The following is a 27,186-nucleotide window of genomic DNA, read 5'->3' as shown; positions in this document are numbered from 1 at the left end:
ATGAGCATGTCTGATGGTATGGCAGGGGCTGGGGACAGTGGTGGGGTGGCTGAGCACGAAGGAGTGCCCAGAGCCCTTGCAAATGTCTGTGTCAGCATCCTTGTTCTGCCCTGGACAAGCCCTGTTGCTCGTGGCACTCCCTTGCCCGGCATGTGACATGACTGGCTCCTTGACTTAGAGCAGATTATGAACCACCCCTAGGTGTCCATCATTATCAGTAACCAAGATGAAGGCTTGGGTAACGACATGATGGACTGGAAGGTCAGTGAGGGAGACTCCCATTCCAGCACTCTTGCCTGGAAAATCCCATGGATGGAGGAGCCTGGTAGGCTGCAGTCCATGGGGTCAGGAAGAGTTGGACACAACTGAGCGACCTCACTTTCCCTTTTCACTTTCATGCATTGGAGAAGGAAATGGCAACCCAGTCCAGTGTTCTTCCCTGGAGAATCCCAGGGATGGTGAAGCCTGGTGGTCTGCCGTCTATGGGGTCGCACAGAGTCAGACACGACTGAAGCGATGTAGCAGCAGCAGCAGAGGGAGACTCAGAGGACCGGTGGGTAGGGGAGCTACATGGGGAAGGATGAGGGGGAATCATGTTATCCCTGTGCATGTGGTGTGAGCATTCGGAGAGGAGTAGCAGAAGCTGTTGATGCCTGCCTGGCAGGCAAGCTGAGGACCCTAGAAGCTTGCACCTTTTCCCTCTTCCTGGTCCTGAAATGTGCAGGAGCTGAGCCATCCCCGGTCTTGCTGCAAGCTGATACTTTCCTTTTGGAACAACCGCTACTTGTGCAAGACAGTGATCATTAAGGAATACTACCTTGACATCACTGGCACAACTTAGCTCCCAGTGCAGTGTGAGTGGGTGGGGGAGGGAGTGCATGCTCCTCCTGCATGATCCGACCCTGTCTCCCCTGTATTCCCCAGGATACAGGATTCCTCCAGGGTGCATCATTTGCTTCTAGTCCACTAACTCTGGGATTATGAAAGGGGAGCTCCCAGCCAATGGGCTGCACAGCAGCAGCCTTAACTTCCTCAACTGGCTGTCAGACCACAACTGCCCAGGATCAAACAGGATTGCTGAGGTGGAGTCTCTCTGGGCCTCTGCAGAATTGATGATTGCTATTAGAGTTCTTGGCTGCTCATGGGAGGGTTTGGGGCCTGGTCAGCCCAGTGCTGGCCTTGTTCGTGTTGCCAGCAGATCATCGATGAAGACTTGTTGATCAGTCCCCTGCAGCACTACCCAGGTAGAAGGTTCTGAAACGAGAGGTAACTGAGCGAAACATGGGTTGTGAGGGGATCAGAAGCTGGGCCCTGAAGGCACAGCCGTGCAGAGGCCAGGACACTCCTTTCCCACATGAGGAATCTCAGGCTCATGCAGGCTGGATGTGGAGCCTTGGTTCGTGTCATGCACATAGACTGGATGATTGAGGACCTCATCCTCAAGTCATCCTCAAGTCACTTCGTGTCCAAGTCACAAATGAAGCAGCTGTGCTTACAGCATGAGTGTCCTATGTGATTCTGATAGAGGCAGGGTTAATCAAGCTCCTTCATCAGAATCTGCCTTCCCTGGGTCCTGCCATCCACAGGCCTCCTGCTGCTCATTGAGTTTGAGATTCCCTGGGCCCTTCACCCCCACCCCTTCTCCTGGGAAGCCCCACCAATTACAACGGGCTTCTCTCTGGTGTCACATTGCACTTGTGTGCTGACTTTGGAGTCTTCTCTGTATTTCCACATCCGCCGCTTGGCCTCTCACCACCAACACACAGTCAAAGCTGGAAATGGCTTTAGCCTGGCTGGTGATAATACTGAAGGGCTGGGGGAGGCAATGGACAGGGACCCCAAAAGGGCAGGACATGGAGCCTACTAACATCATCTCCCACATTGCTGGAGACAGGCGTCTTCAGCTACTGAAACACCTGTGTTCCCTGTTTTGTGTTTATGTCCCTGTATCTTGCACGAGTGTGTGTACACAGGTGTGCTTGTGTCGCCTGTGTTTGTGCATGTGTCTGGCCCGCTGAAGACACAGAGGTGAAAGCGACAGAACATGAGACTTGGAGCAACCAGAAGAGGAGGCACGAGGCATCCACAGACTTGGGGAGACTGGTCGAAGTATCTCTGCAGTGCCCATTTCCAGGACAGAAGTGAGGAAAGGATGGCCAGTGACAACTGTCCTGCAAGTACCAGCCAATCGCACAGACAGTATCTCCTGAACTTCTAGGACATTGTACTGCAGTTGGTCTAATCTGGTATTCTGCCCTGTTGTGGAGAAATAGAAGAATGCTTATGAATGTAATTTATAAAATCCAAATGTATTCTTTACATGTTGAAGAAGATACTGTATAACTTTATTAAAAATTAATACATACTCATAACAGAAAATGTAAAGTTGCTAGAAAAATACAAGGAAAGAAAAAAGTCATCCATGATATCATTTATCATTAGCTCAGAATTCTGAGTTCCTGGGACAGGGAGATGAAAAGATGAGGGTACACTTGTTCTTTTAGTATAAAATTATCTTTTCTGCTATTTGAATGCCAACATAGAACTTGATTCTGATAAGTGATTCTTGCTTTCTTTACTTATCTCTCAGCCTCTAATTTTACAAATACCTAGTTAATTAACCCCCTGTTTAGAGACTGTTTGCTTCAAGGTTTTCATGTTGTTGTTGTTGTTGGTTTTCCATTTTTGCTATGATTAAACAATATTGCATGTCGTGGCTATGGTAAATAGTGCTACAATGAACATTGGGGTGCATGCATTTTTTTGAATTAAGGTTTTCTCCAGGAAAATGCCCAGGAGTAGGTCATATGGTGATTATATTTTTAGTTTTTTAAGGAGCTGCTATAGTGTTCATCATAGTGTTGGTACCAATTTACATGCCCACCGACAGTGCAAGAGGGTTCCCTTTTCTCCACACCCTCTCCAAATTATTGCTTGTAGAATTTTTGATGAGGGCTATTTGGGCTGGTGTGAAGTAATACCTCATTGTAGTTTTGATTTGCATTTCTCTGGTAACTAGTGATGTTGAACATATTTTCAAGTGTTTGTTGGCCATCTGTGTGTTTTTAGAAGAATGCCTATTTAGATCTGCCCATTTACTGACTGAGTTGTTTTTCTTTTTGTCATACTGGGCTACATGTGCTGTTTGTATATTTTGGAGAATAATGCCTTAATAACTAATGAGAACTATCTTCACACAGGTAACTGTCTTCAGTACTCTGCGGTGGCCTAAATCGGAAGGGAATTAGGAGAAAAAAAAAACAAAACACTTACACACAGCTGACTTACGTTGCTGTAAAGCAGGAAGTAATACAACATAGTAAAGCAACTTACATACTGTAGGCTCCACTTGTAGAAAGTTCTAGATCAGGCAAAACTAACCTCTTCTGAGAGAACTGAGAACAGGGGTTGCATGGGGTAAGGGCAGTGTGGGGATGGGGCCCAAGAGATTTCCAAGGATGATGGGAAAATATATTGCAGGGAAGATCAATATATGATTTATATGATATATATACCATATGAGACATATATATATATAAAATCTTGGTGAACTTGTATAAATACTTCTGCAATGTAAATGCCAAACAAGTTCTTCTTAAGTAGCTCCATGCATTTATAAATCTACTAGATACTGTCAAATTGTCCTTCAGAAAGCTGCATCACTTTGTGCTTTCACAGCAATGCATGAACATTCATTTTCCAACCTCTCATCCTCAGTTTAGAGGAAATATTTGGTATCACTCAAAGCTTTCATTGAACTTTTGGCAATTTGCATTGTGAGAAGTTGTATTCCATTATTGTTTTGGTTTGCATTGGAACTTCCCTGTTGGCTGAGATGGTGAAAGCATCTGCCTACAGTGCAGGAGACTCAGGTTCGATCCCTGGGTTGGGAAGATCCCCTAGAAAAGGAAATGGCAACCCACTCCAGTATTCTTGCCTGGAAAATCCCTTGGACGGAGGAGCCTGGTAGACTACAGTCCATGGGGTTGCAAAGAGTCGGACATGACTGAGTGACTTCACTTCTTTGATTAACAATTAGGTTAAAGATTTCCTCCTGCTTTTTGGTAATTTTTCTTATTTTCCTTCTAAGTACTTTGTTTTTCTTTGTTTACTTCATGTTTGTCTTCTATTGGGTTTTTCATCATCTTTTCTTATTTTAACTTTTGAACTCTGCATAAATTAGCTAAATGCACCCTTTGTCAGCTATCTACCAAATATTTCTCAGTTGTCATTTTATAATTCCTTGTTTATTATTCATTTACCCATTGCAGAAACTTTTCTACAAAGTGCAAAATTTCCCTTTTTAGCTACTGGACAAAGATCACTTAAATTAAACAATTTAAATAACTGAGAAAAATTCCAAGGACCTAAAAGAGTGTAGGTTAAAAGTTTGTGGGGAGGGGTAGCAACTCTCTTTGAGTTCACCTGTGTGCCTTTCCGAAACATGTACTTTTCAATAAACTACCTTGAAATATATCTATATATCTAGATAGATAGATAGATAAATATGTATAAAGAGAAAAAAATAAAGTGGAGGCGGGTAGCTCCATGATGGACCAAGATGAAGCCAGGAGGGCTGGAGCTGCACCTGGGACTCCAAACAGAGGAGTCAGCCATAGTTGGGTCAGCCCCGTGAAGCCAGCAGGGACACGTCTCTAGAGCTGTGACTGGAGGACTCTGGGCGCCCCAGCAGTACTCAAAGCCAAGATCACCAGGAGGGGAGCACAAGCAGGACGAAGATGCTGCACAGTAGGCCTGTCTCCCCTGGGCCACAGGAAAGGTGATGCTACTTTTACTATGGAAAATGTAGTCTGTGGATATTGGGAAAAGAACTTGGTCAGTGCACAGAGTGTGAAAAAGTAAGGAAAAACCGTGACTACTTTCGCCACAGTGCATATTCTAGCCCACTTCTCCCCATCGTGTTTCAGCTCATATTTGTAAAGTTGGAATTAGACTTCATGTGCATTTTGGTTTGCTCTGTACATTCCCAAAGATTTTATTATAAAAATTTCCAAACATTCAACAAAGTGGAAAATTTTTTCTAGCCAATACACAAAGACATCCCACCTTGATTCTACTGTAACCATTTTCCGTACTTCCTTTGTCACGCATCTATCCATTTTTCCATCCCTATATCCATCCATTAATCGATCTCACTCCTTGGTGCATTTTGTGGGAGATTGCAGACATCAGTATGTGTCTTTGTATTTCAGCAGGCCTACCATCAAGTAGTGAGCTGTATTTGTTTATAGCAGTTTTCTTTGAAATGTAAGCTTTACATACAGTGAAATATACCAATCTTTTTTTCCCCAGACATGTTCTTTTTTAGTTGAAGATTAGTTGATTTACAATGTTGTGTTACTTTCTGCTTTACAGCCAAGTGATTCAGTTATACACATATATGTGCAATATGCATTCTGTGGGTGTGTGTGTATACATACAGATTCATTTATTTAATCCTTACACTGTGCCGCGTGTGGGTTTAGTTCACTGACCAGAGATTGAACCTGCATCCCCTCAGATGGAAATATGGAGTCTTAACCACTGGACTGCCAGGAAAGTCCCATATATATTCTTTTCCATTATGATTTATCATAGGATACTGAATATAGTTCTCTTTGCTCTACAGTAGGAACTTGTCCATCCATTCCATGTACTCCAGTGTATAGCTCTTAGCCCCAGTCTCTTACTCCATCCCGCCCCCAATTCTCTCTGCCTTAGAAGCCACAAGTCTGTTCTCTATGTCCATGAGTGTGTTTGTTTCATACGTATGTTCATTTGTGTCATATCTTCGATTCCACGTTTAAGTGATATTTTGTGCTTGTCTTTGTCTGACTCACTTCACTTAGTATGATCTTCCATTGGTCCATCCATGTTGCCTCAAATGGCCTTACTGTTGTAGCTGTACAGTTTCTTGCATCCTTTTTAAGCATACATAGAAGTATTCATCTGTGGTTATTTTGATGAATATATTATGAAAACGTGTTTAGTACACCACTCTTGGGATAATATGTTCATTTTGAGGCTGTATTAGGGTTTTATATGAATGTATATGTCAGTCAGTTCAGTTCAGTCCTTCAGTCATGTCTGACTCTTTGCGGCCCCATGTCCTGTTAACACGCCAGGCCTCCCTGTCCATAACCAACTCCCCGAGTCTACTCAAACTCAGGTTCATCGAGTGGGAGATGCCATCCAATCATTTCATCCTCTGTCGTCCCCTTCTCCTCCCACCTTCAAACTTTTCCAGCGTTAGGAACTTTCCAGTGAGTCAGTTCTTCACATCAGGTGGCGAAAGTATTGGAGTTTCAGCTTCAACATCACTCCTTAGGAATATTCAGGCTGATTACCTTTAGGATTGGCTGGTTTGATCTCCTTTCAATCCAAGCACTCTCAACAGTTTATGTGGGTATGAATAAAAATTTATTGTGCTTATGCTCCCCTCATGTGGAGAAATATAAGAATGCTTAAGAATGGAATTTATAAAATCCAGGTGTATTCTATCATATGTATATATGGTTATGCATACATATTTACTGTGCTTATGCTGCCCAATCTTGGACAAAAGGAAGAATGCTTATGAGTGTCATTTATAAACTGAAAATTGATTCTTTACAGGTTGAAAAGGAAGGGAAGTGACTTGCTGACCTCGTAAAGCATAAAGGTGTGGCCCCCTAGGGAGGCATGTATATAGGGGTGCTCAGGGGCTCTGGAGGAGACAACTGCGAGTCTTCAAAATGGCAAACGACAGCTCCAAGTGGAGCAAGGGCAGGTGTATTCAGTGCATTCTCCCAGCCTGAAGACAGGGGTTTCCGACTGGAAACTGTAAAACTCAGGAGAGCTACCTGAACACTGAGAAGAGAAGGTGGGATGGAAGTTTTCTGGTAGGTGGCCCAGAATTAAATGGTCTTCAAGGTGGTTTAAGACCTCAAACACAGCCTAATTATCAAGGAGTGATTTAAGGCAAGATATTAAAAGACTAGATAATGGTGAAAGGTGAGAGAGAAGAGAAAGGGAAGCCTGAATACTGTGGCTGTGAAACAAGGTTTGGAGGAGACACACTACCCCTGCCATGTGACACATCAGTGTAGAGTCAGAGAGATGAAGATGGCAGGTGAGTTTCACGGGCTCATAAGGGGCATTTGAAATGCCTCTTTTATCCCACCAAACCATCTTAATTTCTCCCCATCCTCCCCTAGAGGTGTCAGGATGGGCCTTTGTGATGTCAAGGCTCACCCAGGGTCACCATTGGTTGGGGAAGTGACTTGCTGACCTCATAATGTATAAGGGTGTTGCCCCCTGGGGAGGGATATATATAGGGGTGCTCAGGGGGTCCCTCAAATTCCCCATCCCAAATCTCCCACACTCTCATCATCCCCCTCAAATTACCCCCATCCCAAATCTCCTACACTCTCATAATCTATCAAATTCCCCCACCCCAAACCTCCCACCCCATCACCAGTTGTGGAAGTCTGTATTGAGGCTCTGACCTGAGCCCAATTCACTGCCAGGCCCAAGAGGCTGACCCTCCTCTCCCAGGACAGACAGGTGAGCCCCTGGCTCAGCACCTGCAGCTTCCAGCTCCTGCAGCATGAGGCGGTGGGCACACAGGGGCATTCCTGGGGTGGGGGTGAAAGTGCAGAGACACGGGCTGGAGCCACCTGCCGGGGGCCAGTCCTCTGCCCACCACCCACTGTGGACATCCTTGGAAGCGGGGTGGGGAGAAGGAGATGGGTGGGAAGGAGACTCCATACAGCTCTGGGCCCTGAGACTGCACTTCCAGTAGCAAGTTGGACTGTGTACCTGCGTCAGGGGGCTGACCATGAGCAGTGTAAGGCTATGGCTTGACCGGGGCTGTCCAGGCTCTTTCCTGATCAGAGCATTGAGCCAGGACAAGGCAGGGTCAACATAGGCCATTAGAGGATGGGACCCGCGACAGGGGAATGAGGGAGGCAAAAACGGTCTGAGCCAGGAACGGGAACACATGCTTTTGAGTTTAGCTTTGCTGGGAAGTGTCCCTTGACTCCTTTCCCCTGCCCGGGATCTCAGGGCCACCAGCTCTAAGTCAGGACACTTAGAGGCCGTCCAGAGGCCACAGGGTCTGTAGAGGTGAGAGCTGATGGATGAGGGGAGGGCCCTGGGCTCCTGGCAGGGGGAGTCCTAACCAGGACACAGGCCAAGCTGTGCAGGAAGTTGCCCTTGGGGCAGTGACAGCCCTCCTCGCAGCCGGCAGAGAAGTAGCCCACCAGCCCGGTGAAGTGGGCCCATGAGAAGGGGCACCCCTCACTGGGCAGGCACTCACGGTACACACCCCAGGCCAGGCAGCCTGCCTCTGAAGTGAAGTCGGTCAGTTGTGTCCAACTCTTTGCGACCCCATGGACTGTAGTTCAAGTGGAGCCCAAGGCTCTTCCGTCCATGGAATTTTCAAGGCAAGAGTACTGGAGAGGGTTGCCATTTCCTTCTCCAGGGGATCTTTCTGACTCAGAGATCGAACCTGGGTGTCCCATATTGTGGGAAGACGCTTTACCAGCTGAAACCTGAATTAGCGCCCGGGCCACACCACCCTCACGGCCTGCTCTGCCCACCTCCTCTCACCCCAGTGCCCATCCCCTCCAGTGGCCCCCAGAGTCATGCAGACCACACCCTCCCTGGGCCAGACCCTAGGTCACGCCTGCTCCTACAGTCTCCCCTGCCCCGCAAATCTGCCTGCTTCCTCCTCTGTTTGCCCACCACTGGCCTGGGTGAGGGGTGGCATGTGGCGGATTGGGTGGGAGAGGTCAAAAGGCAACCTGCGAGTCAGGGTTAAAGGCCAGGATGGGGATCAGGAGTGAAGTCAGAGTGCCCAGACAGGGCCTGGGCCGGTGCTCACCTTTGCAGACCTGGGTGCAGCAGGTGGGGCTCTGGTGGGCAGGCCCCGGGCAGCCGCTCCCGTCTGCCACAGGTGACGCTACATTCCTCCCAGGAGCCCCACACCCCCGGCCCGGGGCAGGCAAGTACCGCCTGGCACTGCAGGATGCCCACCTCACAGGTGCTGGGGATAAAGGTGGGGCTTCAGAAGACAGGGTCCTGCCTGCTTCCCCGGGGTCCCTCCTGCCCAGCTGGCAGCCCAAGCCTCCCTGGTGCTCTTGGCTCACCAGTTGTCACACAGCCCCGCCATTACCTCTCCAGGCTCCAGGCTCTCCCAGGAGCTGAGCCCAGACCCCACAGAGTGACTCTGGTTCTCAGGGATCCCTGAGGGCACAGGAGCGGGGCGGGTGCTTCAGATGGCTCAGCCAATCACCAACCCTGCTCAGGGCTCTACCCCGCTGTCTCCACCCACGGGGACCAGGGTCCTGGTGGGTGGAGGACACAGAATCCCCAACGGGCACCAGCCCTGGGACACAGGAGTTGCCCATTGCCATCCTACAGTCCCAGTCTGGCCCCTGTGGGCAGAGTGGAAGGGGCCAGGCGGGAGGGCACTGCTGTGCTTGGGGGGCGGGTTGGGGGAGACACTGACCCATGCCTCTGGGCTGGTACTGACAGTGGCACTGGGCCAGTGGGCAGGGTGGGGCACACAAAGGCCATCCTGGGACAGCTGGCCTGGGGGTCACCCACAGCTGGGCTGCTGGCAGCCTGTCGAGTCTGGCTGGCACACGACCTTGGGGAGACATGTCCTCGCAGGAGTGGAGGCAGGGCTGCCCATAGGGGAGAAGACACTGGCTACCTGCAGAGTCTGCAGCAGGAGGGAAGCAGAGCAGGTAGGTTTGGGAGGGGGTCCATCCTGAGGCAGGGGGTCCCAAGAGTTGAGTGACCAGCCCTCCTGTCATGCCCACCACCTGCTAGGACCTTCACTCGCCCAGTTCCACAGGGTTAGTGCCCTAAGGGCTCTCCCTCAAAGGAAGTGGCATGCATGTGTGTATGCAGTGGCGGGGGAGGGTCAGATGCAGGGGGTCAAAGCTCAGAGGTAGCATTTCCCTAGCCTTACAAGCCACCACCACCACCCACCATCTCCACAGAAGTCCTCACCTGTGCACTGAGTGGAATTGCCCTGGCAGGGTTGACTCTACCTGTGGCCCCCAGGGCAGGGCAGGCCTCCCTCAGAGGTGGGAGGCCAGCTGCATGCTCGGCTGTGATGGGACTGCCCCAGGCATATGTCACAGGGAGACCATGGCCCCCTCGGGCTCCAAGCTTTGTCCACTGTGGCAGGAATACAAAAGCACCCCTTTGCCTTGGGAGGCCCAAGAGGTTCCAGCCCCCTGGGATTGAAGCCCCCCAGTGGGACGTCTCACCTGGGCACTCGGGGGTGGGGGCTGGCACAGGTCTCCCTCTGATGCTGGGCCCCTGCCTCCCCCGCCTGCCTGGGGCTCGGGCCCCCCCCTCCCATGCTGTGGCACTGGACAGCTGCAGGCCCTGGAGCGGGTCCTCGTCTGGGCCAAGCAGGGCTGGGAGCATGCTGTCCACTCCAACCATGGGCACCAGGCGCCAGGCACTGTGGGGGTGAATGGTGAGCCCTGGGGTGCAGCCATCCCACCCCCAGTCCCAGCCCTCACTGCACCCCCAGACTGCTTCTCCTCACCTCGTTCTGAGTGTGGTACATATCTGGGCAAGGCAGGTCTGTGCAGGTGAGCCGGCGTAGGAACATCAGTGGGACTGAAAAGCTATGCACGGGAGGGTTTGGTGCCCTGGGACCCGCCGCCCAGCACCCTTCCCCTGTCTCTGCACCCAGACCTGATTATCCAGAAGGAGCAAAGCAGATGGAATGTGGGGAGTGAGGGGGTGTCCCCCCATGTGCCTGGGTGTGTGGTGGGTGCCGCAGGAGGCTGGGGAGTTCCTGAGGTCAGGCAGCACCCTCCGTGTCTCCCTACAGTGAGCCCAGGCAGTGCACAATGCTGTACTCCAGCAGGGGAGCACAGAGACCATCGAGGAGGTGGAGGCTGAGCAGGATGAGGAGGCGCCCGAGTGGGCCCAGGAGGCCAAGTCCCCATAGGACCCCATGGAGGATGGTGACGTGGAGGCCCCGCCATCCTACCGCAAGGCCATCAGCTTTGAGCAGCTGTCCTTGAACTCCCAGGATGACTCGGCTGGCCAAACCCCCATGGAGGTCAGCCCAGATGACAGCTGCTGGGACTGACTGGAGGCCAGCATCCTGCCACCCCTGACTCACCAGCTGACAGCCAGCGAGCTGCTGCTGAACAAGTAAGAGCCGTGGCCACAGCGATGGATCTGGGAGTGACCCTTAGTGTCCACTGGGCTGCTGGAGGCAAAGACCATGTGGAAAAAGTCCCCCCCAAGACATTTAGAACCACATGTGTGCTCACATCTCTCTCTGTAACACGATAGGAGGCTGACAGCACAGGATGCCTGGGGACCCAGGCAGCAGGGAGTGGAGGGCAGGGTCTCACCGTATGGAATCAGTGCCCAGGAGGAACTGAGGCCAGTATTCTGGCAGGATGTTCCAAGACAACGAGCTGGAGGAGTCAGAGAAGGTGTACATGGGGCAGCCGCGCTTCCTGATGTTCTTCTACGCACTGTACAACATGCTGGTTGCCCGCTCCGAGATGGTGTGCTACTTTGTCATCATCCTCGGCCACATGGTCTCCGCCTCCATGATCAGCCTCGTGCTGCCCATCCTCATCTTCCTCTGGGCCATGCTGTCCATCCTGCGGCCCAGCAGGCGCTTCTGGATGATAGCTGTCGTCTACAAGGAGGTAGGCTTCCCTGCCTGACCCCTGCTTCACATAAATAAATAGTTAGAGAGATCATCTTAGGTCAGCACATGATTATAACCAGCAGTTGTTGGCGCTGAGAAATCTAGTTGTATTTTCACATCTCACACTTCATACAACATAGGAGCTAATATCATTCTGTACAACAGGGATAAGGAACAGCCTTTATGAGATTAAATAATTGGTCCAAAGTGGGCTTCCATGGTGGCTCAGACGGTAAAGAATCTGCCTGCAATGCAAGAGACCCAGGTTTGATCCCTGGCTCAGGAAGATTGCCTGGAGAAGAAAATGGCTACCCACTCCAATATTCTTGCCTGGAGAATCCCATGGACAGAGAAGACTGGAAGGCCACAGTCCATGGGGTTGCAAAGAGTCAGACACAACTGAGTGACTAACACTTTCATTTTCATTTTACCCAGCTGGGGAGTGGTGGGGGAGGCTTTTTGAGGTCTGGTGTCTGCCCTGTGATATTGACCAGCAAGACAGTAAGTGTGAGGCAGACACAAGCATGGTGCCAGGGCCAGTGCATGGTCAGTGAGTGGACATTGGGTCAAACAATACAGTTAGCACTTGAAACACAGTTGGATGCAATTAACCCTGATGATGTAGACATTGGAGGACTGTTTCAACGTAGATCTCTACAAACATCTCTGTGTTTACACCCTGAGCTGGCAAGGTTTTATTTCATTTGCTTTTATTTCTTCTTGAAGAGAACTTCCAGTGAGCAAAAAATGCTGAGAAGAAAGACAGCAGAATAAAGTGAAAATTGTCTATAGTGTCTGTGCAGTTTGCTCCTAAAGATTATGAGCTAAAGCCATGCTTGCAGAATAAAGAGCCTCCTGTTCACATTGGTCCTAGTCACCTCATTTAATAGCTGAATATTTGTATAAGCATCTAATTGAATCAACACAAACTAGCCCTTGCATGCACGCTAAGTCACTTCAGTCATGTCTGACTCTTTGCAACCTCATGGACTGTAACCCTTCAGGCTCCTCTGTCCATGGAATTCTCTAGGCAATAATACTGAAGTGGGTTGCCAATCCCTTCTCCAGGGGAACTTCCCGACCCAGGGATCAAACCCACATCTCTTATACCTCCTGCATTTGCAGGTGGGTTCTTTACCACTGGTGTCACCTGGGAAGCCCAGAAACTAGCCCACTCCCTGACAATAGAAGAAGTCATTTGAGCCAAGTCAGGAGTAACCTCCATGGCCCCAGTGTGTCTGCAGTCACAGGACCTGGAGACGTGGTTCTGGCCTTGTCTTGAGGTTGATATCTGTGGAAGGAGAATTTTTATTCCACATGCTGTGTGCATTCCCAGCACCAAAACTGAGACTTTTCCCCTTAATGTTTGTATCACTCTTCCTCATCTAGAACTATTCTTAAAGGGAGTCATTTCTTCTCATTTCTTGCATCTGTGCAGGTGGCCATTGTGGTCAAGTACTTCTTCCCATTTGGGCTCTTCCCCTGGAACAAGAATGTGGAACTGAACAAGAACAAGTCTTACCACCCACCCAACAGCATCAGGGTGGAGACAAAGAATGCCTACATGCTCTATGATCTAATCAAGCTTCTGGCACCTTCTTCCATGGCTCCATCCTGAAGGTACTGCCCACCCATTACCCCTGGATATTCCTGAGAACCCTGAGCTGGGATCACGAGGGGCTGGGGGGCTACAGGCAGGGTCTACCTGTGTGCTCTTGTTTTCTCTATTAACAGTTTTGTTCATGCCATTTGTTTTCTCAACACTGTGTACTCAATAATTGAGTTTGTGATCAATCGGGGGAGATTTCCCCCTATTTCTACTCTGGGATGCATGCTTGCATGCTAAGTTGCTTTAGTCATGTCTGACACTTTTGCAACCCTGTGACCTATAACCTGCCAGGCTCCTCTGTCCATGGGATTCTCCAGGCAAGAATACTGGAGTGGGTTGCCATGCCCTCCTCCAGGGAATCTTCCTGACCCAAGGATTGAACCCACAACTCTTATGTTTCCTGTATTGGCAGACAGGTTCCTTACCACTAGTGCCACCTGCAAAGCACACCCTGGGATGAAGGCACCCTAATGATCCCACGTTTGTGGGGATTCCACAAAAGGTGTGTGGTTCTTATTGCTGTATTCACCAAGTCGTGCCTGAGTTGAAGACAGATCACTGGGGAGTTAGTATTTGGGGTCTCCTCTCCAGTTTGACCTTAGCCCACCCCCTTTTAGGAGCATTGCTTTTCTCATGGATTTTGGCTCTGAAACCACTGATTTAATGAGAGACTGTACAATCCATGGGCCTGGGGATGCCAGGCTGCACTCCCAGAGAGGCCACCTCTGAGAAAGCCATGCCTGAATTGCTCTGGGAAGATAGGTCTGTGGGTAACCTTTTCGGGATCTGTACCTCCTGTCATCCTGCTGAGCACCTGCAGGGTTTCTGATCTCAGACACTGTGAATCATAAGCTGAACTTGTGATATGTCACTCAACTCTACATGTTAGAGATTGTCACACAGCATGCTTTGGATGTAGTGATGTGCCTTTGGTCAGAATCTCACTTTCCTTCCCTTGTTTTAACTGTGTCTCCTTGTATTGATATAGCATATCTTACATTCATTTTATCAAGTATTGTCTTTGTTAGTTCCTTTTCAGAACAAGCTTGGCCTAAGTTAAGGCACACACATGCCACATCCAGCACAGTGGTTGAGAAAGACCTGAAACAGGGGTGAGCACATAATGAAAAGACAGACACATATAATTTGGCAAGCAGGGAGTCAGGGGCCCCTCTTGCTCTCCATGACAGGAAGACAAAATGGCTCCTTTCAGCCCACAGTTTTACTGGCAGAAGTCACATGAGATCATTAAGGAATAGCTACCCTGGGGAGTTTGATTAGCGAAGGCTCTGCCATTGATCAGGGATATCTTATTTTGTTTCTATGGGGATGGACGCAGGGGTACACAGTGAAGTGGACCAGAGAGCACGTCCCTCCCCAAGAATGTCTATTTGGCATGCTTCCTGGGACAATCATGAGGACGCAGTTTGCCACACCCTCAAGTCATGGGGCAGGTTCTGGTCTCTGCTCCGCCAGGCTGCAACACACACATACATGCACACACACATACATGTAAATGTGTTCTCAACCTCTATCCTACTTGGTGGGCTGTTTCACACTGGCTTTTGTCTATGTGGACTATGACCAAGACCTTCACTTTGCCTCCTGCCACCGTGCAAACTGACAGTCCCTAACCCTCCATTTGAGGGGGTCTTTCCTGAGTCATTGGGGTGTGATGAGTTTGAAATGCTACATATAGGTAGATAATAAGCTTTCTTAGGATCCCTGACCTTGCTTTGGTTTTCTAACTTTTTTTTTTTTTTGTAACTTCAGCTTTATTTATGTATTGTTGCTTAGTTGCTAAGTCATGTCCAACTCGTTGTGATCCCACGGACTACAGCATACTAAGCTCCCATGTCTTTCACTATCTCCTGGAGTTTGCTTAGATTCATGTCCATTGAATCAAAGATGCCATCAAAATATCTCATCTGTCACCTTCTTCTTCTCTTGCCCTCAATCTTTCCCAGCATCAGGATATTTTCTAATGAGTCAGCTGTTCCCATCAGGTGGACAAAGTATTTGAGTTTCAGCTTCAGTATCAATCCTTCTGATGAATATTCAGAGTTGATTTCCTTTAGGATTGACTGGTTTGATCTCCTTGCTGTCCAAGGAACCCTCAAGAGTCTTTTCCAGCAACACAGTTTGAAAATGTCAGTTCTTTGATACTCAGCCTTCTTAATGGTCCAACTCTCACATCCGTACATGACTACTGGAAAACCATAGCTTTAACTAAAGGACACTTTGCTAATTTATAATTGGTCAGTGAAATTGTAAGCTGTCAGAAGTGTACACATGGTGATTTGATGAGCGTATATATGGTGAAAGGACCCCAGTCAGGTTAGTCAACACATCCACCACTTCCTCACCTGCCTATTGGTCGGTGTTTGGTGGGAACACTTAGGTTATGCTCTCCTAGCAGTCTCCACTGTCCATCAGGGTCGTTGGCTGCAGTCGCCCTGTTTGACATGTGGTTTCCTATCCTGAGGGACACATCCTGGTGGCTAGGGTGTCACAGGACCAAGTCCCAGCCTCTGGCTGGACAGCTGGCTGAGCTGTCCCACCCCTGCCTCCTCAGTGTCATGGCCTCTGGGAAAAAGACGACATCATGGGCAGTTACTCAGGAAAGGTGGAGTTGGGTGATGAGCTGTCCCTTGACCACGGCAGGAGGGCCTCCTCCGACTTGCTCAAGTCCATCAACCTGGCTCATCCATGGAGTCGGTGCACGTGACCTTCCCTAAGCATCAGGCCACTGTCCAGGGAAGCGCTCCAGCAGCAGCTCCCAGACATCACAGGGGTCCAGCTTTTCCTCAAATAGGTCTAAGAGAGGTATTGCCACGTGGTGTCACTGCAAGGACTCCTGAGTGGAGTCATCCCCTGGTGCCAGAGGGTCAGCGGCAAGAGAGCTGGGTGCTGTTGAGGTGGAAGATACTGTGATGTGAAAGGGATGTACTTTGTAACTAGACAGAATAAGTTCAAATCCTGGCTGAGCTGTGGGTGCTCACGCCCCTGTCCAGGGTGTCTCTCTGAATTACCCAACCCCCACACGGGACAAGCATTTCAGGTTTTGGTGAAAAGTGGCCAGCACACTGCCTCCTACCTAGTGTCAGACACAGTGTAGTTGTCAATCATACCCAGAGATTCTGCCGGTGTGCCCAGAGTGAGGTATATCACGATTTATTTTGAAAGTACACTTAGATTTAATTAATAGGAACTTTAAGCCAAACCACCTGGTTATCTCCTACGCTAGTTACTAATTTCTTACTAAACAGCCAGAGACAGGAAAGTACACGTGTGTTATGGTTGCCCCTCTTGGGGTAACTGCACTTTCATGTTGACAACACTCCTGTCTGAAGCTCTCCAGACCCTCTGTATTCATCTGAAGAAGATAGTTTTCTACCACTGGCAGGCCATCTCATATTGGTTTTACAGCTAGAGAAATTTGGCCCTGAAAAAAAGCGTGGTCCTGGACCCAGACTAGAAAACCCACGACCAAAACCTGGGATCCCATTGAGCAGGAATAAATCTGCTCCCCAGTCTAATTCTTCCTGGGACAGAGGTCCCACAGCCACCCGGGAAGGAGCCATCAGTGGATGTGAAAACCTATGTATGCCTTTGGCTGCAGAAGCAGAGTGGGGGCTGCAGACCCCAAGTTCTCCATCACTGTTCTTACAGGCATCTGAGCATCTCGCCCTCTAACCAGCCTCCAACTGTCCCTCTGCCGTGGGGGTGGCAGGCTTCTACAATAATTATGGCAACAAGTTCACAACTTACAATGCATCTCGGTTCCTTCTTGCCTCCAAGCAGCACAAGCAACAGGAACAGCAGCCAGAAAGGAAGCAGTGTTGGGAGCATCAAGCAGAAGAACAGATGGAAACTTTACATGTAGAAGCTGCAAGAACATTTGATCAAAACAAAAGCATTTTTCATAAAGAAGTGAGACTTTACTTATTATTGCCAAAACATAGGAGGAGGAGGAGGTGGAGGAGGAGGAGGTGGTGGAGGAGGAGGTGGGACGAGGAGGAAGGAGGAGGAGGAGGGGGAGGAGGAGAAGGAGGAGGTGGTGGAGGTGGAGGACCCCTGAAGGAAGTGGCTGCTGCTGCAATACCCAGTCTTCCCCAGAGCCCTCTGGGTGTCTGCCCCTCTCCCACTGCCATGGCTGCCACTCTGGGGAGTCCATCTGAAGACCACGGTCTCAGCAGGCAAGATGAAGTGCCAAGCACCTAATGTGACCAGGAAGATGCCAGATCCTGGCTCCGAGATGCACTATGGGTGAAGAAGAATGAGCTGGTGCAATTCCTGCTCATAAGGTGTCTTGCAGGCAGCAACTTGCCAAGGAGCCAATCACAAAGGCAGAAGTGCTGAATAGTGTGCTCAAAGATTACCAGGACCATTTCCTGGTGGTCCTCGGTCAAACCTCACAGTACCTGCAGTTGGTCTTTGGCTTGGAGGTGAAAGAGGTGGACCCCAGTGAGTGTACCTATATCCTGGTCCCCTCCCTGGGCCTCACCCTCAATGAGATGCTGACGGATGGGCAGAGGTTGCCCAGGGCCAGCCTCCTGGTGGTGATCCTGTGCCTGATCGCTGTGGAGGATGACCACGCCCCTGAGGAGGAGATCTGGGCTGCACTCAGCATGATGGGGGTGTGTCCCGGTAGGAACACTTCATCTATGGGGAGCCCAGGGAGCTGCTGACCCAAGTGTGGGTGCAGGAGGGGTACCTGGTGTATCAGCTGGTGCCTGACAGTGACCCTGCTCGCTACAAGTACCTGTGGGGTCCCCAGGCCTATGCGGAGACCAGCAGGTTTAAAGTCCTGGAGTATTTGGACAGAGTCAGTTGAAAGGGTCCCAGCTCCTCCCACCACCTCTGCAGAGGCTGCAAGGGAGGAGGGGGAGGATTCTGAGCCAGAGCAGCAGCCAGGATCCTTCCAGGCCCACGTCCAACAGCTTTTCTTGGGGACAGGAAAGGAGGCTGATCCTTCCCTCTGTGATTGAAGAGGGAACAGCCAGCCTTCTCAGCAGTGAGGGTCCGGGCCCATTGGGGGAACCCGGTGTGTGGCATCTTTGTGTTCCTGTTCTCTACAATGACATGGAGACTCATCTCTGTTTCTTTAGGAATTTTTCAAATGTTATTCCTTTTTAGAGAAGACAGTGCATTCCAGTATCTAACTATGTCAATGACGTTGATCACACTTTGTTTGTACTCAACCAGCTCAAGATGAAGAGTTTTCCTGTTCTGTAAAAGAGATTAAGAACACTTTCATTTTATTCCATGGTTCTGCACAAGATGACATGGAATTAGAATTAGAATGATTTTGGAAATGTGAATTTATTTAGCAGTGATATAGTTGGTGGAAAATTAGAAAATAAAAAGTGATAGTAGTGAATTATTGCTTCTTAAACTTTTTGTGTGTCATTTTGTACAGCTAAGTGATCTCGGTTTATATGGATTTTCCTGGGTTATCAAAGGAAGTAGCAATTCATCTTGAGTCAAGCAGTCCCCTCCTCACTGGCTCATTTATCGCAAAGACCTTTTTGGAGCCTCTGCTCCGTGAAAGGCCCTGTGTTAGCAGTGGGGACACTGGGAGAAGCAGGACCCACCCACACCTAGAGTGATGGTCTAGGAGCCAGTCATATGAGGTGCATCGTGGGAGTGAGGGGAAATGGGACATTGCTGTAAGGTGGCATTTTGGGTCTTGGATAAACCCCAGAGAGATCTCTTTCTGGGGCAGCATGGAAGGGATCCTGGCTCTTGTCACTTTGCTGCTGACCACAAGGATGGCGTAGGTGTTTTCTCCCCAGTATCTGCTAGGAATCCTGAAGAACTCCCATCACACTCCCTTGAAGTGATGCCAAGAAATCCATGGACCAACCCTCTCTTTCCTGGCCCTGGGGATACAGAACTCAAGGTGTTAACTAGCTTTTAATTATCTTCATTGTAATTGGGCACTGTAATCAAAGACTCAATATTTATTGGTGCTGCAATGACGAAAAGTAAGGGTTGTGATGGAAGACCAGCTGGGACACATGCAAAGAGTGGTTCTTGCTTTTATTTCCTTGGGTCCTGCTAGAACACTCCTCCACACCCAAATTTCACAGGTCCTCTAACTGGAAATGGGCCTTTCTGGGTAGCCCATACAATGAAGAATCTGCTTGCATTTTTGGAGACCTGGGTTCAATCCCTGGGTCAGGAAGATCCCCCTGGAGAAGGGCGTGGCAACCCACTCCACTATTCTTGCCTGGAGAATTCCATGGCCAGAGGAGCCTGGCAAGCTACAGTCAATGGATTAGCAGAATCAGACATGACTAAGTGACTAACACTATGGTCCACTATGGTCTAAGTAGAAAAGTTTCTTAGTTTTATTTATGAAACATCCTGTTTGGCTAATTAGGAATTCCACATCCTATTGAGGTGCATATTCTCTAACCCACCCTGGACCACAAAGTAGCCAACCCAATCCAGTGGAGAGAGGAGGAGTGTCTGGGGGAAACAGTGTGAGAAATTCCTGCCCCGCCTTCACAGGGCCAACAGTCACCAGGCCCTGCGAGCTCTGTCTCATCACTCACACGCATCCTGTAGCCCAACACACAGGGCTCCTCACACCCGCTCGCATCACAGATGGAGACCTGAGGCCACGGGGCTTAGGCATCTTCCCAAGACCATGTGTGTGCTAGTGAGGGCCAGGGTGGGCTCAGAGCTCTGGTCTCAATTTCTCTGGAGCCCCCGCCCTTCCCGCCCACCCCAGGCCACAGCCTGACCTTCCAACTTCTCACGCCTTCCCCTTCTTAGTGCTACACGCCTCTGAGGTGACAAAAAGCAGGCCCACAGAAGGAAGGGGACAAGGAGAATCAGAAGCACCATGGGGCTGCTCTGTGGTTTGCTGAGAACTGACTCTGCTGGGGGCCGGCATCCTTGTCCAGTCCAAACACCTGCATGAGGGCAGCACCCTGTCCCTGCTGCTGCCATGGGGCTTCCTGCCAAATGGAACCTGCCAGGCTGACCAGCTTCTCACCGAGCAGGAGGGAGGGAGAGCCTGACTGTATGGTTCCAGTGCCTACTGGGATAAGGCCCTACAGGAGTCTCCTCTGATACAGAAGGGAAGGGAACACAGGTGGACCCACAAGGCTCCCGGTCTCTGCAGCCGCAGCAAGGGAGGGGAGCAGGTGGAGGGCCTTTGGTCTGGGGACATCGACACGCAGACGCCAAGCACAGGGGCGGGAGAGTGAGGGTGAGAAAAGCAGGTCTTGGATGCCACGAGAGCTTGTTTGTGCACAACACAAGTGTCCCAAGCCACGGCTGACAAAGACCCCCTTGGTGACACACAAACCCACTTCCAGGACCTGGGTGCTTCCTGGAGAAGGGGGACCAGAAAAAGCAGCTCCCTCAGGGCCCAGGGCATGAGGAGGGGCCCCAAGCATGAAAGGGAGCAAGAAAGACCACCTAGCCAGGCTCCCCACAGATGCCATAACCTTCCATCCCCTTCCGAGGAGCCACCAGGGGCCCCTACCAATGTTTATAGCCTCCAGAGTCATGTCCCAGTCAGATGAATTGACCAGATGCAAAGACTTGTCAACCTGCTTAGAAGCAGAAAGGCCACAGAGAAGCCCAAGTCGAAAGCTGGAGCTCATCCAGGCCACCAGTCCTTAAGCAGAAAGGCCCCTGGGAGAGCTTCTTCCACACCCTCTTAGATCTCCCCTTTCAGACACCAGGGACTGGCCCTCACACAGGGCAAATGACCTTGCTACTGGCAGAGGTGGGAGACAGTGCCCTGGGGCCTTGGAATACGGGCCTTTCCAAGGTGCCAGTCTGTACCCTACACTGTGTGTACCCTACACAGTGATTTTTCAAGAACTGTGGCCCACACCCAGCCTCTCATCCTTTTTCAAATACAGGTAGACTGGGGCTTCCTTTGGTCACATATAGCTCAACAAGCCAGACATGTCCCTGGGAGTGAGTGTGTGTAAAGCAGGGCCCTTGAAAAACACCTAACCCATGAGCCAACAAAATCATTTGATGGACCTGTCATCTGGGTAACTGAGAACAGGTCCACAGTGGTGGTGGGAACAGGGGCAGGGGCAGGGAAGATCAGAGCTGGCCTCGAAGAGGACCAGTGAAGTGCTTGTTTTCAACAGAACAGGCTGTACCTTGAGCCCCCAGTCAAGTACTTCAAAGGTTAGTTATCCAAATAGACTCAAGTTGGACGTGGGCAGCCAGGACTGCAGGTAGCAGAAGCCCAAGCACCCCACTGACAAAAGGAAACAGGGCTTTCAAAGCAGCCTCCAAGGAGTCTGAATCCGAGGCTCTGGGGAGGGGAAAAGCACATGCAGGTGTTCCCAAAGTGAACGTTCTAGGGCCACCAGAGTGGTGTTTATGGAAAAATTGGAAACTGAAGGCAACAGCGTGTGATCTGCAGTGGGATGATGCCTGGGGGTGGGCAGAATGCAGGAGGCTGTAAGCTCAGTGGAGCACCTGGCTTTGTCCTCCCACATGACATCCTGGGGAATCTATGTCTCAGGTGCTTGGGAACAGTCAAGTGGAATATGAGGTCACTCCACTGTGCTCAACCACAGCCCTCCTGTGGGGAGAGCTCCACCTGGGGGGGGGTGGGGGCAGGACAACAGGAATCTGACTTTGGGGCCAACTGAGTGGGACCAACCAGCCAGCAGCACCAGCCAGAAGACAACAAAGGCAGAAGGGGAAAAGGATGGGAGGGGGGCATCAACTCAGGCAGAGCTAATCAGCCCACTATGGACCCCATCTTCTGGGAGGGACAGTCACCAGGGGCCCATCTGACCCCTGGGATCTCTCTTGGTGGTCCCAGACCTAGGACTTGCCAGGGCCTAGCCCTTCAGCAGAAGCCAGCCACAAGCCTGCATGTTGCTAGTGAGGGGAGTGGAGACAGGGGGACATTTGACAACCCATCCAGGGCCTGGCCCCCTGAAACAAGGCAACTGGCAGCAGATGGGAGCCTTTGTAGGCAACCTGAAACCTACGCTTCTGTGCTTTCAGACAAGAGACAAACTGGGGATCCCATCTCTCTGTCCCCAGACTGCCTCCCCCACACTGGGCCAAGGCTGCCTCTCCACATCACCTCTGTGACATCATGAAACAATTAAGGAGGCTGACCACTTAATTGGCTGCCTGTCCCATGACCCAGATTCTAGACTCTCCAGAGAGCTTTTTTGGGGCACCCCAACCCTGGTCTGAGGTCCTTCTGCCCTGAGCATTCAATGCTTGGGTAGAGAATGCTCCTGAGCTAAACTGACTCCATGGCTAGTCGGAGTTCTCAGGAGGCATGGGCAGCCCTGCTGGCCCCATCAACTGATAGGGAGCCCACAGCAGGGGACCCCCATGATTACTCCCTGGTTCCAAATGTAGATTCAAGGGAGGCTTTGGAGAAGCAGGGTGACCAACCCAAGAGCCCAGATCCGGGCTCCCAAGTGTACCTGACCCCACAGGACCCCAACCCAGAAATGGTCAACAAGGAAGATAACAACACCATCCTTGGGCTGTCCTTCCCCAGGAAGCTCTGGATGATCATGGAGGATACGGCCTTCACCTCTGTGCACTGCAGCGACAAGGGAGACACTGTGGTCATTGAGGCAAATCTCTTCCAGACGGCGGTCCTCCAGCTCAGGGGCACAGACCAGATCTTCAAGACAGACAGCATCAAGAGCTTCATTCGTGAAATGAACCTGTATGGGTTCAGTAAAATCTGCCCTTCGAGGTGCTCTGCAGGGAAGAAGAAGCTGATGGTAAGGTAGAAAGCCCTCCTGGGGAGACTAGACTAGATGAGCTGAGTGCTGGACAGGTTTCATTTCCCAGAAGAACATTGTTATCATGAGAGGGTAGTTAAGGAAAGAGGAGGAAGCAGGGTCTGTCATGTTCCACCACCCCCCTTAGACAGGACCCACAGGGGTGACTCCAGACCCTGCAGGGCCACTTGATGCCAGGGACCACCAGTAACACCTTAAGTGAGGCTGGCCCCAGGGGAGCTCTAGGGAGCAGCATGCTAGGGCCTCATAACCTGCCAAGAATGAAGAGACCTTGTCTCCATACTTAGGCATGGCCAGGATAGTGGTAGGGAGGAGAGTGGTGAGGAAGGCTCTTCTTGCCCTTGCTGTCTAAAGTGATTCATTTCCTTTCAGATCTATCGCAACTTCAACTTTCAGAGAGACAAGCTTCTCCTCCTGCAGAACATCCAGAAAGGTGACCCTCAGCCCACCACCAGTGCAACAACCACCTCAAAGAGAAAGAAGCGAGCGGTGGAGACCAGATGCTCTCCTCGATTCCATCATGAGTTCACCCAAGAGACGGACAAGAACACCCAGAATGGAACCCCAGAAACCCCCAGCCTGCACTCATTTCTGTTCTCTGGCCTTTGATCTGTGTGCAATCAAGCCAGGTGGGCCAGGGGAAACCATCTCCCCAGTGAGCAGGGTGGCCCCAGTGACGAGGGCATGTCCAGCAATGCCACGTCTGTACCCCTGGCTACTGCTGGAAGGGAGGGAGCAGGGGAACTGACCAACAGCCCCCCGGAGTACCCAAGTTACAATTGGGTGATGGCTGTGTACAAGACCTTTTACTCCACCATGATGGCAGCCCTTTCAGTCATGGCCCCAGATGAGGCCTCTGAGGCGGAGGAGTAGCAGGGAGAGTCCTCAGATTACAAGGGTGCCCTCCATGAGCAACTCAAGCACAAACAAAATTCCTGAGCTTCCAGATCCCTAGGGACACTCAAAATCACTCTCTTGTAATAAAAAAATCAATTTATGTTCTAATAAATTAAAGTGAAACTCTGTGGGAATAAAGTATCAAACGAGAACTGCGAGTCTGTGTTCTTTATATTTGTCCATGTGATTCACACCGCACAGGATGAGCCCAATGAGGCTGCAAGCCCATGCCCCAGGCAGGCTTCAGTCTGGTCCCCATGGTCCCTTTTTTCTGAAGCAGCAACATTTCACACGCTCAGCCAAGAGTGTGGTTGCTGAGTTGAGTGCAGAGGTCAGCACAGGATGGGCTTGTTCTTGGACCTTGGTTCCTGACAGTGGGGGTGTCACTTTCCATGAGTCATGCATCCTGAAGCAGAAGGTGCTCCTCAAGGATCCCCCGATGAAACAACAAGTTTCTGATCAGCAGCTGAGCATCTCCAACTCTCGATCCATGGCCCTCCCTAAGATGCTCAGCAGAAAATAGGGTCACTCACCCCACCCGCCAAGAGCCTTGCAAACGCATGACCCCAAACCCAAAGATAAGTACAAGGTTCCCACAAGGTGAACACCAGCCCTTCTTGCTCTGCCCTCACAGCTGTATTGACGAGCCTGTGTTTGGATGTGATGCATACAGGCAGCGTGTCCAACATGCAGGCCTTGTCTTGGCTCACAAGACAGTTTACAGCAGGGCAAGGGCCACCTGCAAGGACACACTGTGGCCTGTTTCTGGGCCTGCGGGCCTCTCTACCAGCCCGAGGCCTCGCTGTCTGCTTATGCTCAGCCTGCCCCCAGCCTTCCCCCATTACTCCCTGGGCACTGTTTGGACCAGAACAGAGAGGGGAAAACACTAACCGATTTCCTAACAACACGTTTCTCTCAACCACCCAGATCCAGCAGAGCCAAAGTGAGTGGCAACGCTAGCATTCCATAAAGGTCAAAGGCCCAGAAACTCTCACTGAGTCCAGAGCAGCACCGCATGAGGGGAGTCCCTGCCCCGGGCCCCACACCAAGTGGGCACCACAGGGCATGACTGATTCAAATAGAACCAGATGCGCACGTCCAGGGTTGGGTGGTAACTCAGGGTGTCACCATGTGCTGATCTCTCAGTCACCTCCCTTTTGAGAGCCCAGTCTGGACAAGACTCCTGCCCAAAGGGGTTCAGGTGCTAGGGGATGTCCACCTGGAAGATGTCCCCCCCACCCTTCCCTGGCAAAGCCTGCAACAGCCAGCGGGATTTGGCAAGCACAGTCATTTACTTCTGTCGCAGGTCGGGTAGCAGGGCTTGAATCTCCAGCTCTTCCACCTCGTCGGGACCTAGGTTTTCTGGGCATAGCAAAGTGTCCCCAGTGTCCGCAAGACCTGTGTGCAAAGACAGGAGACAGAAAGAGAACAAGTTCATTCAAAGCCGTGCCTCCTAGAGACGAAGACTGTATCATGGAGGGGACACGAGGTGAATTGGGTCCTCTGGCTGAGCAATTCAGACTGGCTCACCTTGGCAAAGGGAATTCAGGGCAAGACCAAGCGAGGGAGGGAGCAAAATGAAACGGAGAGGCCTGGTGCTCCAGGAACCCACCAGGCCATGGGGAGCTCTCATTCTGCCCACTGAAGGCCACAGGGACAGAGCAGGAGGGCCCCGGTGGGGAGCCTGTGAACATCAGGTCCCCAAACGTTTTTCCAGCAGACAGGTGTTGCTGTGGGGCCTCACCGCTGGGGAGTCAGGGGACTTACTCAGGCCGGGCCGCAGGCAGTGGGGGTGGAACTGCCTGGGTTCCCAGGCTGGGTGCTGTGCTGCCTCTCATGGTCTCTGCTGGGCACACACACGTCGGGACACACACACACACGTGGGGACACACACACACACGTGGGGACACACACACACATGTGGGGACACACACACACACACACAGAGGCAAGTGCCACGTGCAGACCTGGATGTGCCTCTGCCTCAGAGCACAAATGGGGACTGAGGCCCAGAGTGGTGGTAAGGGAACCCAGCCACCGTCTCCCAGCCCAGGCACCCTCTCTGTCCCTCTGAAGAATCCTCAGAGCCCCCTACACCCCACCAACTGGTTCAACAGAAAACAAATGATCACAACCTGGCTGAGATCCAGGGCAGCACCGGGGGCCATGCAGGCAGTGCAGGGCAGGGCATCACTTGCCCACAATCACTGTGCAGCCAAACTTATCCCCATCCCACAGCAAGGCCTGGATCTGGGCAGGGCTCATCCCCAAGCTCTTCTTCAGCGGCTCCCACCAGGCCACATCCTCCCAGTCCCCGGTGCACCATGTGGACGGCCAGGGTACAGTGCCGGGTCTACATAGCATGGGCCACCATTGTATCTCCAGGGTCTTGACACTCTTTAAGACGAAACCTGCAAAATGCTGTCAGAAGGACAGACAGCTAAACTTCATCTCCCAGGGCTCCCAGGGCTCCCAGGGCCTCTTGTTGCTGCAGATATACAGAACCACAAAGGTCTGGAGCTTGATACAGCAGTCTCCAAGCTCACAGCCCTGGGCTGGACCTCAGCCCTATGAACCTGAGCTTCATCCAAGCCTGCTGACACAAAATGGGGGATGGTGGTCAGAGAGGGCTGACTCCTTCCATCTGTCTCCACATGGTCTGCTGACAGGTGGATGGTGACCCAGAGGACACATCCATCACATGGAGATGGTGGGGAGGTCAGGAAGGAGGACGAGACAGCAGGAGAGAGGCACGTGGTGAGTTCCAAGACAGAGGGCCCCAAAACACTGGGAGCATTGAGGAGGGAGGGCAAGCCTCTGGCTTCACAGCCCAGAGGCTGGGCTCTGGTCCTCTCCCAGCACAGACAGGCACTGTCCTGGGCTTGACTTCCCCCAGGTCACCACCCCACCCCTCGGCTCCCAGCCCCATCCCTGCCCATGCTCTGCAGATCCCCTATCTCAGCCCAGGGCTACTGAGGGCAGTTCCATGCTAACCAATCTGGCCTTGGCCCTGGGGCTGCCCTGGACCTCAGATGGCCCTGCCAGGTGTCTTCCCCATGCCTTTGGGAGCCACCTTCCTCCAAACCCTTCACACACCCTGGCCTCCACTGCCAGCTGATGCCACAGCTCTCGCCCAGAACCTCGAGAAAGAACAAAGGAGTGCAGGGACTACTGGGACGGGCACACTCTGTGTCATCACCAGGGCCTGGGACAGCACCACA

The 27,186-nt window shown here is 51.3% G+C and overlaps 2 pseudogenes; one reads left to right on the top strand and one right to left on the bottom strand.

Annotated features, from left to right (window-relative positions):
• The first annotated feature begins 22,561 nt into the window (after positions 1-22,561).
• Positions 22,562-24,007, top strand: LOC122690595 (annotated as a pseudogene).
• Positions 24,008-24,956: 949 nt separating this feature from the next.
• LOC122690593 lies at positions 24,957-26,416 on the bottom strand (annotated as a pseudogene).
• Between the last annotated feature and the right edge of the window lie 770 nt (positions 26,417-27,186).

This window comes from Cervus elaphus, chromosome X (genome assembly GCF_910594005.1).
Source record: "Cervus elaphus chromosome X, mCerEla1.1, whole genome shotgun sequence".
In the NCBI taxonomy this organism is placed as follows: domain Eukaryota; kingdom Metazoa; phylum Chordata; class Mammalia; order Artiodactyla; family Cervidae; genus Cervus; species Cervus elaphus.
Note: the sequence above shows the minus strand (reverse complement) of the source record. Positions and strands in the feature narration are given on the sequence as shown.